Source organism: Phoenix dactylifera, chromosome 16 (genome assembly GCF_009389715.1).
Source record: "Phoenix dactylifera cultivar Barhee BC4 chromosome 16, palm_55x_up_171113_PBpolish2nd_filt_p, whole genome shotgun sequence".
Lineage (NCBI taxonomy): Eukaryota > Viridiplantae > Streptophyta > Magnoliopsida > Arecales > Arecaceae > Phoenix > Phoenix dactylifera.
In genome coordinates this window covers 7,411,359-7,424,926 of record NC_052407.1, presented here as the reverse complement: position 1 = coordinate 7,424,926, position 13,568 = coordinate 7,411,359, and positions in this window count along the sequence as shown.

The following is a 13,568-nucleotide window of genomic DNA, read 5'->3' as shown; positions in this document are numbered from 1 at the left end:
ACTAGAACCAGAATCTATAACCCAACTAGAAGTAGAAGAAACCGTTAGATTAGTCTCAATTATGAGCAAGTCTATACCTTCTGAAGGTGTGTCACCTTTTCTGTTCTTCAGGCTCTCGAGGTATGAAGGACAGTTTCTCTTCCAGTGGCCTTCGACATTGCAGTGGAAACATTTTTCTTTGTCGTTAGCCTTTTTCTTTTGAACTTCCTTCTTTGGCTTCTTGTCTTTCTTCTGCTTCTTAGCAGGCTTCTTTTTCTTCCAAGTAGACTTTCTCTTGGAACCAGAAGTCAACTCAGCAGCAAGGACATTGCCCCTTGAACCTTTCAAGGCTCCCTCAGCAGTTACCAACATGTTGATTAGTTCAGTCTTAGTGCATTCAATCTTATTCATGTGGTAGTTTACTATAAACTGTCCAAATGAATCAGGAAGTGACTGTAGGATCAAATCCACTTGCAATTCCTTGTGCATGTCCATACCGAGCTTCTCAAGCTCCTCTAGGTCCTTGATCATGGTCAGACCGTGATCATGGACAGACTGCCCCTCGCACATCTTCGCTTTGAAGAGCCTCTTGGACACTTCAAAACGAGCTGTGCGACTCTGCTCACCATACAACTCTTGCAGGTGTGCCAGTATTTCCCTAGCAGTCTTCATATTTTTATGCTGGCATTGGAGTTCATTAGACATGGATGCCATCATATAGCATTTTACTCTAATGTCATCATCCAACCACTTTTTATGCATCTCACGCTGAACATCAGTAGGACGTGCTGGTAGTGTGGGGATATCTGAATCGAGTATATAGCCTATTTTCTCACAGTCCAAAACAATTTTGAGATTTCTAAGCCAGTCCTTGTAATTGGTTCCGGTCAATCGGTTGGTCTCAAGAATACGGGTCAAAGGGTTTGAAGCCGACATTGTATCTGCAGAGAGTAATGATTCTAGTTAGACTTTTGTACTTGATCCTAATCTATTCTAAGGTCTTTTAGAACAAATGTGACTCCCACTATTTTCTCGAATCCCTCACACTCCCCTGGTAGGGAAACGGAAATCCTACACGACTAGGGTTTCTAGTGGGTACTGCGGTCCCACCGATTTACATGCCACCTCACCTAACAGTTATTGGTGACACATAGATGGATGAGTGTACAACTCTTGTACAATGCTTCTCAAGCATGTTGCAGTGTAACTTGGTCTCTAAGCCATGAAGACCTCACCTAACAGTTATTGGTCCCATTTCTTGGTTAAGTCAGACCCACCGTATAACCGTAGGAATAAAGTCGTCATTGGGTCCTCACCTAACAGTTATTGGTGCCCAACCCCACCTTTACCCTACAACATCTCATGTCTATAGAGAGGTCCAGCCCCCCGATGCAACTTGACCACTGTGTCCAGCCGAGACAAATCAACATCAGAAAGGCCTTAGCAGCTCTACTACAGTGGAAGACCTATTGACTTAATATTGGTTAATCAGGTCTTAGTATTTGCAACTTGAGCCCTTCATAAGAGGTAATCGAACAATTGGCCAGGTAAGCAGGTGGGAGGCTCCCCTTACTCAGAGAGTAAGGTCCTAATTAAGTAACCACCTTTCATGCTTTCCTAGACACCAATTAGATCAATTAATCTAATATGACTTGCTCATGTCGGTTCACTCTCGACTTGATTGAGGAGGTTTTGATTTAGGTCTCAATTGGGTTTGCTACATCACATGTAAACCTATCTACCCGACTCGCATTCACATCACATGCAAACGGCACATCACAGGCAGTTATAATCGCAGCATCAAATTAAAGCTAAACTTTAACTAGGTGATGATCATGGATTCTAATTAGGTCGTATTACAAGCACATGCACATCAATCGATCAAGTGGTCTTCAACTCTTGAATTGGTTCCAAGCCTCCTTGATTCGATCCTTGATCAACTCTTGATCCCATCGCCATCAACCGCTTAGATCACCTTTCATCTCATGCCTTTGCTTCAACTTGATCGTTGATGTACATCACATCACAGAAATACAACCAGATGTAAAATAAAAATAAAAATAAATTACATCTCCTTTTAGGAGGCACGCAGGCCTCTCAAAACATCAAATAAGATGCATGCAAGCATCTGAAAAATTACATGACATCGCAGATCACATCGCAGGTCATTACATTTGATACCAAAAGGGTTTGAATCCTATGATCATCACCGTATGCAACAATTATAATTTTCAGATCTAAAAACTAACTGATTATATCATGACATAGGTCGCTGATCATGCTAATCATGATTCTAAACTTTGTAATCCCATTAACAATGCAATTAGAATCATCTTTTTATCACATAAAAATCAGCATGTAAAAATCAGCACCCCTGAAAAATCTGCATGCAGAATTTTTCAGCATGCATGATCAATCAATTTTCAGATCTAATAAGCCTTTAGATATTTAATTCTTACCTTAATCTACGAAGCCTAGGCTCTGATACCACTGTTGGGAACCCGCCCATGCCGCTGATATTTCAAAAATTTTTCAGATGGCAGCGGAATCGGCATGCACGGGTTTGACGTTCATCACATGAACGTTGTTTCGAGACCTTTCGTAATTAGGTAAGAATTAAAACTTTTAAAACTATTAGGAAGATCAAATCTTCACCTTGCGCGGGTAGATGATCAACGCAAATCTGAATTCGTGGTTTTGGAAGAGGGTTCGTTTGAAGCCGTTCAAACGTCCGGCCTCTACGGGTATCCACACGAAGCAGGATCCGATCCAAGCTCTCTATCTCACCGGGGTGCTAGCTCCCTTGCAGAGATAGCTTTGATGGCTGATGTCCTCTCTTTCAATCAACTCTTGATTGCACTTGAGAGGAGGAAGAAGAAGGATGAAAAAGAGGAAGAAGATCAAATCCCTTCGCAGCCTTCTTCTCTTCACACGCGCTGAAGCCAAGGAAGAAGACCAAGAGGAGGGAGACGCCTCCTCTTCTTTTCCCTTTGCTGATGGCGGCTGAACCAAGGAGAGATGGAGAGGGGGTGGCCACGTGATGAAGAGGAGAAAGGTTCATCTAGGGCGCCGGCCCTAGTCCTCCTTTAATAAGGATGAAGGGCTCCTACAAGTTAGGAGCCCTTGACTACTTTCCAAGAGGGGGCGCCGGCCCCCTTCTCTCTTCATGTCGCACCAACTAAGTGAAGAGGGGCTGATGCCCCTCTTACTTGGTTAACCCAATCCTCTTCCAAAGAGGATTAGGTGCCTCTCTCATGGTTTAATCCTAATCTAATTAGGATTAGCCAAATTTGGGTTCAATCTACGCTAGTCCTAATCCAATTAGGACTTGAATGAATCATGACTTAATTGAACTCTTCAATCCTAATCCAATTAGGAGTCATGTTGATTCATTAGATTAATAATTAATTTAGACTTAAGAAATCCTAATCCAATTAGGATTTGTTTAATTTTAGTCCTAATCCAATTAGGACTTTATTTGAATTCGAAGTCCTAATCCAATTAGGATTTCTAGGAATCCTACTCCAAGTAGGAATCCAATTTTAATTCAAAGTTCCTAATCTCATTAGGATTGTAGGAATCCTATTCCAAGTAGGAATTCCAGTCCTACTCCAACTAGGATTCTCAGTCCTAATCCAATTAGGACTCTAGAAATCCTACCCGAAGTAGGATTTGTGTTTAAGTCCAATTAATTAATTTCCTTTGTTCCTTCTTCAACTTCTTATCAATCAAATTGATTTCTTGTGATTCCTAATCACAATTTCAACCATCGGATCGGTCAATACTTCTAGTGTGTGTGACCCCATAGGTTCTATTCTGACTGGTAGTGAGATATATTGTGATCTCTATCACTATATCATTGAAAACTCCTTTCAATGGGTTGGAACGATTCCAACTCTACTCATTAGGATTTATCGATCATCAAGATAATCCCTATGAGTCTCACCATCCACCAGTGACACCTAGCAGCATGTAGTGGCTACCCAGCAGAATGGAATGATGAACCTCTAGGTGCAGTTAACATGTGATACAGTCCTACTATCGTGGATCCCTACAGGACGGAGGTCATGGACAACTCGTCAAACCCCATCGTCTGTCATATGTCAAGATTTATTCGACTCGAGTTCGATAATGGAAAACTCCTTTTCCACTTACTGCCCTGGCCAAGGTCTTAGAACTCAGTCTAACAAATCACATAGGATCACTCCTCTTCTATCAAGGTCGATAGATTCCTTATAGGTGCATACCCTACTCCTACAGTGAACCTACTGCAGCCAATCTACACTGCATGGACCCATATGGCTAGAGACCATGTATGTGTGCAATCAAACTACAATAACCTCACTGTGAGTAGCCGAAGCACCGCAGGTCAAAGGACCAGTCACACTACTGCAACATCAAGCAAGTCACTGACGAGTGGATAGACATCCAAGTGACTTCTTGTCTTGGTCACGCTCAGTACCCTTGTTCTCTAACAAGCACCTGCACTATCACTTCAGTGTCCCTACACTGTGGACTCAAGTCTCGTCCATCCAGAAGGAAAGTGATCTGTGCACTGATCGGGTCAATCACCGTCCTCGTGATGATCCATTGATCAGGAGCATTTAGAAATTAATCACCAATGATACATGGCTCAAATTCTCAACTCTTGAGAATATGTATCATCATCTTATTAATTTTTTGGACGATTCATAGACACATAAACAATATGAATGAAAAGATGCCTTTTATTTATTTAATAATAAATAGTCAAGTACAAAATTATGTCCCTAGAATCAACAATGTGTCAGCCAAATTGGCTTCTAGGGCATACATCTAACAAATAGACGTAGTGGCTCTGCTATGTGTAGTGGAGAGCTCAGTCACCGACGTCTGAAGCCCAGTCACTGACGTCTGAAGTGCGTCCAGCTTGTCGATGAGTACATTCGACAAGCGCTCGGCCCCCTCGGTGGTGGTGTGCATGTCACGACCTATGTCCTCTCGCATCTGTCGAGTGGTGCTCGTGACCTCACTCATGCTCTGGAACTGGGCCTGGACCAAACTCCGGACATTGTAGATCTCTTCCCGTACATGAGCCGTCATGTCAGTCACGGCTGTCAAGGAAGGGACCAACTGAGAAGATACGGGTGCAGGAGTGGGAGCAGGCACCGCACCTCGGAGCTCCCGAAGCAGCTCATCCCTCACCTCTCTGACTATCTCCTGTCGTAGCTCCCGGAGCTGCTCAGGATCAATCCGGACCGCCATAGAGGGTGGTGCCGAGGAGGAAGGTCCGGTGGAGGTGGTAGGAGCAGGAGGAGTGGATGGAAGGTCTGGATGGTCTGGAAGGTCTGGATAGTCTGAATCGGGCTCAGGACTGGGTGAAGGTCTAGTGGTCTGAGCGGTGAGGGTAGACTTCCTAACCCATACCCCCTCTCTCTTCCGAAACCCCATCCTGTGTAGGGTCCCCGCACGCGTGCGATCAGTCCATCGCAAAGCGCGAAAGGGCTCCCCCTCAGGAATGGGAACCTCGTACTCCCTAAACAGAAGGGTGAATATCATGCCATATGGGAGGGTGAGCCTAGGTCTATCTAGGGGCTCACACATGTATCGATATATGAGTTTAGGGAAGTTGATTGGGGTGTCATGAAGCATATAGAACATAAGAGCCAGGTCCCTCTCATTTACAAAATCAAATCTCCCTGTCTTAGGGAAGATGGACCTAGACAGTATACTCAAGAGGATCCGCATCTCAATCGGTAGTGAGCTGGCGGATACCTCGTCTACGGGTGACTGGGGTGGATGCCCGAGAACGGCCGTAAGGGCCTCAACTCTGTCCTCGGGATGTGTGGGAGCCACCCCTACTAGTGGAAGGTGGAGGATGTGGCCAATAAGATCCTCCGTGACAAACACAGGGACACCGGCTACTGTGCCCTCGATACCCCCATCTCCCCGATGGACGGTACCGTAAAACTCTCTAACGAGCCCTGGATATGTGGGGAGGTCCAATGTAAGGAAGAACTCTAAGCCCTGGACCCTAAGTCTTTCACCTATGGTGAACCCTTCCCGGGAGAGGAAGTCGAAATCGACATACCTCCCGGTGGAGACGACCTTCCCGGCCAATGGCCTCGCGGGAACCGCCCTAGGCGGGGAACGAGCCGGAGGTGGTTGCCTCGCGGGATCGTGCCGCGCCTTGGAGCGCCGCTCGGGACCGGCCTCGGGATGGGACCTCTTCCTAACCACGGTCTTACGTGGCATTTTGACCTAAAATGGAATGAAGAACCTAAAGGACGGAGAAGGGTCGACGGAGGAAGCTTGGGACGGACCGGAGACGACCTAGGAACGGACGAAAACCCTAAGAACCGGTGAAAAATCGACGGAAAAAGGGTTGGAGACGATCGGGGACGACCTAGGAGTCGGCTCTAGGGCTTTTTGAACAGTGGCGGCTTGAGAGAAAAGTATTTTCGAAATGACCAACCTAGGGTTAAAAAGTCAGATCCCGACTGCGAGTCGACTCCACTGAGTCGCGAGTCGACTCGACCTCGAGTCGACTCCAGAATATGCGCGAGTCGACTCTCCTTATGCGCCTGTAGGCCTCGAGTCGACTCCCGACAATATGCGAGTCGACTCCCCCTCTGCTGCCATCTTTGCGAGTCGACTCCCGCCAATGCGCGAGTCGACTCCCCCTTAGGAGCCGGCTCTGTAACTTACTCGAGTCGTCTCTAACCTTGGCACGCACCTAAAAATCATGCTATAATCGTGCCAAATGAGGAAAAATCACCTAATTAAGATCTGATTTGATGATCATTGAAAAGGAACTCTATTTTAACCACATTGTAATCATCAAAATCAATGAATCTAGTGGAAACTACCACTAGGATGGATCAATCACTCCTAATCCCCTCCTAAGCACACTAAACCTCTCTTCACTTAGGGGTTTTGTAAAAATATCTGCTAATTGATTATCAGTACAAACAAATTGGAGTGTCACATCACCATTCAATACATGATCTCTTATGAAGTGATGTCTTATCTCAATGTGTTTAGTTCTTGAATGTTGAATTGGATTTTTAGTTAGATTTATGGCACTTGTATTATCACAATTAATGGGAATTTTATCTTGTTTAATGCCATAATCTTCTAACTGTTGTTTAATCCATAAGATTTGAGCACAACAACTCCCGGCTGCAACATATTCAGCTTCTGTAGTGGATAATGCAACCGAGTTTTGTTTCTTGCTAAACCATGAGATAAGGTTTTCTCCTAGAAATTGACACGACCCGCTGGTACTTTTTCTATCAAGCTTACATCCAGCGAAGTCTGAATCTGTGTATCCTATTAAGTTTAGGCTAGATTCTTTAGAGTACCATAGCCCTATGTTCTTAGTTCCTATTAAGTATTTAAAAATTCTCTTAACTGCAGCTAGGTGTGTTTCTTTAGGATTAGCCTGATATCTAGCACACATGCACACACTAAACATAATATCAGGTCTACTTGCAGTAAGATACAGTAAAGATCCTATCATACCTCTATAAAGTTTTTGATCTACAGATTTACCTGATTCATCTTGGTCTAATATGCATGATGAGCTCATGGGGGTGCTGATTGATTTGTTTCCCTCCATATCAAACTTCTTGAGCATCTCCTTGATATATTTAGCTTGATTGATGAAGATGCCTCCTTCAGACTGTTTGATTTGAAGCCCGAGGAAGTAGTTCAGCTCTCCCATCATGCTCATCTCAAACTCACTCTGCATCAAATCAGCAAACTCTTCGCAGAGGCAATTGTTAGTAGCACCGAAAATGATATCATCAACATAAATCTGTACTAATAACATATCCTTATTTTGCTTTTTCAGAAATAATGTTGTATCTACATTTCCCCTAGAGAATTCATGTTCTAATAGGAATTTGCTAAGCCTCTCATACCATGCTCTAGGTGCTTGTTTTAAACCATAAAGTGCTTTGTTTAGTTTATATACATGATTGGGATATTGATGATTTTCAAAACCAGGAGGTTGTTCTACATATACCTCCTCATTAATATACCCATTTAAAAAAGTACTTTTTACATCCATTTGATATAGTTTGAAGTCCTTAGAGCATGCATATGCTAATAATAATCTAATAGCCTCAAGTCTAGCTACGGGAGCAAAGGTTTCATCAAAATCTATGCCTTCTTCTTGATTATAACCCTTTGCTACTAGTCTAGCCTTATTCCTTATAACAATTCCATTTTCATCTAGCTTATTTTTATATATCCATTTAGTACCTATAATTGGATATTCAGAAGGTCTCTCTACTAGATTCCACACTTTGTTTCTAGTAAATTGGTTTAGTTCTTCTTGCATTGCATTTATCCAATTTACATCATTTTCGGCTTCTTCTATATGTTTGGGCTCAAAGTGTGAAACAAAAGCTAGATGGTTATTCAAATTCCTAAGGGATGCTCTAGTCCTAACGGGTTGAGATGGATCATCTAGAATTAGTTCCTTAGGATGCCCATGAGCATACCTCCAAGCTTTAGTTAGCCCATGATCCACAATACCCTCTTGGCTTGATGATTCTCCTTCAATCAACTTTTGATTATTATCTTGAAATCCCATCTCATCTATCTTTTCTTCAAGTATTTCAACATCATCATCAAAATTAATCTTCTTACTAGACGAGATGTCACTAGAGTCATCAAAAACAACATGTATAGATTCTTCTATAACTAAGGTTCTTTTATTAAAGACTCTATAGGCTTTACTAGTTGTAGAATAACCTAAGAATATTCCTTCATCCGATTTAGAGTCAAATTTACCTAGATTATCTTTCCCATTATTATGAACAAAACACCTACATCCAAAAACATGAAAGTAATTAACTTTTGGTTTTCTGTTTTTCCAAAGTTCATAAGGTGTTTTCTTTATAATGGGTCTTAACAAAACTCTATTTAATATATGGCAAGAAGTATTAATGGCTTCTCCCCAAAAGTACTTAGGGAGGTTACTTTCACATAACATAGTTCTAGCCATTTCTTCTAGTGTTCTATTTTTCCTTTCCACAACTCCATTTTGTTGTGGTGTCCTAGGAGCTGAAAAATTATGGGTTATCCCCTTTTTACTACAAAACTCCTCAAATGACTGATTTTCGAATTCGGTACCATGGTCACTTCTAATAGCTATTACTGAGTTATCTCTAGCATTGGTTACTTCTTTATGGAATTTCTTAAAGACAGAAAATGCTTGATCCTTATGTGCTAGGAACATGACCCATGTGTACCTAGAATAATCATCTACAATGACTAGACCATATTTATTTCCACCTAGGCTTGTTGTTCTAGTTGGACCGAATAGATCCATGTGTAATAATTCTAGAGGTCTAGAAGTAGAGACACATTTTATGGATTTAAATGAGTTCCTAGATTGTTTGCCAAATTGACATGCTTCACATATTTTGTTCTTTTCAAATTTTAATTTTGGCAAACCTATCACGGAGTCTCTTTTAACTAGTTTAGTTATTGTGTCCATGCTTGCATGACCTAACTTACGGTGCCATAACCAACTAGCATCATTTTCTTTAGTTTCATTAACAACTAAACATTGGTTATGTTTTGCAAGATCTTCTAGGTCTACAACATATACATTTCCACGCCTAATTCCTTTAAAACTAAACTATTATCATTAGGATTTGTTATAATGCATAGTGATGGTTTAAACATAACATCATATCCTTTATCACATAATTGACTAATGCTTAACAAGTTATGCTTAAGGCCATCAACATATCTAACATTATCTATAAAAGTAGAAGGGGTGATTTGAACTTTACCAATACCAATGATGTGACCTTGGTTGTTGTCTCCAAAAGTCACAGCACCTCCCTTCTTAGCTTCGAGGGTGAAGAATTGATCTTTATCACCCGTCATGTGCCTTGAGCAGCCACTATCCAAATACCAGCAGTTTTTGTTGACCTTGGCTGCAAGACACTCCTACACAAGCAAATCATGTCATCTTAGGTACCCAAGTTTTCTTGGGTCCTTCATGGTTAGTCAAGTTGGTTCCTTTTGGAACCCATACCCTTTTTATTTTCCTTTTTGTTTTACTTTTCCTATAGTCACATACATTTACCTTATGTCCGATAGTTCCACAACAAAAGCAGGTTATTTTCTTAGTTTTAGTTTCCCCAGCTTTAACAAAGAAGTTACTAAGAAGTTTTTATTTATTTCTTGGTTTATATCCTAACCCCGCTTTATTAAATACGGCTCGTTGACTATTAAGTATCATGTTTAACTTTTCAGAACTATAGGTAAATTTTTCAACTAAGGGTTTGTATTTGTTAAGTTCTTTAGTTAGTGTTTGATTTTCTGCTTTTAGATCATTAAGTTCTTTTGTGAGATCCTTGTTTAGGATTTGTTTATGGTTTTTGGGTTCTAATGTTTCTTTATTTAGCCTTTCATTTTCTTTAGTTAAGGTATTAGTCTTTTGAGTTAAAAGTTTATTGCTTGTCTTAAGTTCCATATTTTCTTTGGTGATTAAGTCCTTATCCTTAACTAATTTATCGTACTTAAGTATGTATGATTGATTAGCTATTTTTAGTTCTTTATTCTTCAGATTTATTGCCTTATATTCTATCATTAATTCATTAAAAGCATCATAAAGCTCATCAAAAGTAAAATCTAAAGGTGATTCGGATGTTACCTCACTTTCATTGGCCATGAAGCAGAGATTGGCCTTTTCCTCTTGTTCCTCATCCGATGAAGAGGATGATGAGTCGGAGTCGGATAGAGTCGTGACAAGAGCCTTCTTCTTTTTGTACTTGCTCCCCTTTTTCAGTAAAGGGCATTCAGCTCTTATGTAACCCCGGCTTCTTGCACTCATTGAAGGGAAAATATCCCGCAAAATCCGATAAAATCGGATGCCAGGTCAGAAAATCAGTTTTAAAATTTTATCTATTTATTTATAACAGGTATAAATAAATAACATAACTATATTATGTTTACCATACCTCGATCCCGCAGCGGAAGATGGTCAAGGTACTCAGGAACAGAATCTGGTACAGGGCCAAGTGCTGGATCAGATACTGGATCAGATGCTAGATCTGGTACTGGATCGGAAACTGGATCTGGAACTGGATCTGGTGCCGGATCTGGTACTGATGGATCTGGTGCAATACAAGGCCCGGATGTACGGACCCTCTACTTCACACGCACGCCAAGAAATGCAGGAAGGTAGGATGATGTCTGTATAGTGCAAAAACCCTTTTGCAAATAAGCCCCTGGAAGAAAAGAATTTCAAAAATTCTTTCTTCCCCTTTTTTTTTTCCTCTTTCTTTCCGTTTCCTTTTCCTCTTTCTTCCCGTTTCCTTTTCCTCTCTTTTCAAGCTACTCAAAAGATCACGAATCTCCCCTCTCCCCAGATCAAATCTCTAGCCAAGAATGAAGAGAACCCCAGCCTATTTATAGGCAAAGAAAAGGCTGAACCAGGGAAGAGAAAACGGCAAAAGGGAAGAGTGAACGCCAAACGTTTCAAGATTTTATTGAATTTTTTGAACCGTTTGATTTCAATTAAATCAGTCCTATGTTAAAGAGGTTTCAAAACCGAAGAGACACGTCTCTTCGGATCTTCAAATGGTAGCCAAAAGAGGGAAGATCAAGCGCCCTATGATGTGTTCGGAAGAAGAAGGAAAAAACGGTCCACGGGAGATGATATGCAGAGAAATCGGTCCATGGACCGAGGAAGAAACCAGAACAACCCGTGTCATTAAATTTGAGGGGCAAAAACGTAAATTTTCAGACTTGACTTAAATGGGTTAATTCAAATGGGCTGAATCAAATGGGTTTGGGTCCATCATTGGTTCTAAACCAAATTGAAGACCAATTTGAAAGATTTTGGATCCGGAAAAATTCCACATGAATCTGATTCATGTGAACTCCAATTAGTTCAATTTTCGGATCAATCCAAGTCACACTTGGACTAGAATAAATATGGAATAAATTCTAATAAAATCATCATGAAACCCAATTACATTCATTTGAATCCAATTCAAAAACAAACTCAACAAATGAGTCCGAATCAATTTCAATTACATTAATTGAAACTTGATTAAGCCAGAATACAGACATAATTAAATACACATCCATGAAATTCAGTATGTACCTCATGTTCAGTGCTAGCTGAACATAGACAAAATCAAATCTCAAATGATCCACAATTTAATTCTCAATTAAATTGGATCAAATCCTTCCTACTTAACTTGACTTATGTGCGTGACTCCGATAGGTTCGAACACTAAGCCGGTAGTACATGGACTACTCCATACACTAATCGAGGTGACCATCTAGCAATGATACCCGACGTCCGGATAGGTCGAATATGCAAAGCAACATTTAAGAACCTAGACGTATGGTTGTTGCATAATTCATCCCTATGACCTTCGATGCTCAAGATGACCTCAGAGAGGACTGTCGACCTCTGGGTCCGGTCATCCATAGTGTATTTCAAATAATCAAATCAAGTGACCTATCACTTGGTTTACCCTGGCCAAGATTTTACTGAATTGAAATACAGTGAGACATCAACTCCTAAAATCTGGAGCAGTCAATCCCATCTTGACTCATACACAGACTTCGCGAGTACTTGACTGCACCCAGCATCCTTCCGATCCCTGAATTAGAAATTCAGGTCATCCAGTGCCTAAGTACAGTGAGTTGCTTGCAAGTCACCGTGACAGTCTCAGGTCTAAGGGGTACTTATGCCCATACGTTTTACGAGCTAACTCCCGACAGTGGAGTGCTACGCAGGTGAGTCACTATTCAGTGACGATGTACTCCTACATCTCACCTGTATGCCATACAGTGTCTCCACACTCCTTGGTTTAAGAGGACAACCAACTAAATGGCACACAACGACCTATACTTGACATAGCTATCGTCCAATTGACAGCTCGTCATTTGGTCGCGAACTGCTTTAAGGACTAAATGATAAAACCTCTTTTATCCACTAAATTAGTCCTAAGGACTTCATCACAATACACAGGAGTTCAATTTGAAGATGCAACACTTGTGATAAATAGAAAATTGCCAGAATAAACTTTTATTCATTTTAATAAAACATATACATAATTCAATTTCTTACAATTAAAAAATTGGCTTTGGGACACAATTCCCAACAACTCCCACTTGAACTAAAGCCAATTTGTACAGTATCTAATACCCATCTTCGATTTGTGATAATCGAACTCCTTTACAGAAAGGGCTTTAGTGAATGGGTCAGCTAGGTTCTCCTTTCCATCGATCTTTTGAAGATTGACGTCACCTCGTTCCACGATCTCTTGTACAAGGTGGTAGCGACGCAGAATGTGCTTGGTTCTATGGTGGGACTTTGGCTCCTTTGCTTGTGCAATGGCTCCAGTATTGTCACAATACAAAAGAACTGGACCATTGACTGAGGGAGCAACACCAAGTTGATTTACAAACTTCTTGATCCAAACAGCTTCCTTTGCCGCATCTGATGCAGCAACATACTCTGCTTCGCATACGGAATCGGCTACTGAATGCTGCTTGGAACTTTTCCAGCAGACTGCTCCTCCATTCAGGGTAAACACAAATCCTGACATACTCTTACTGTC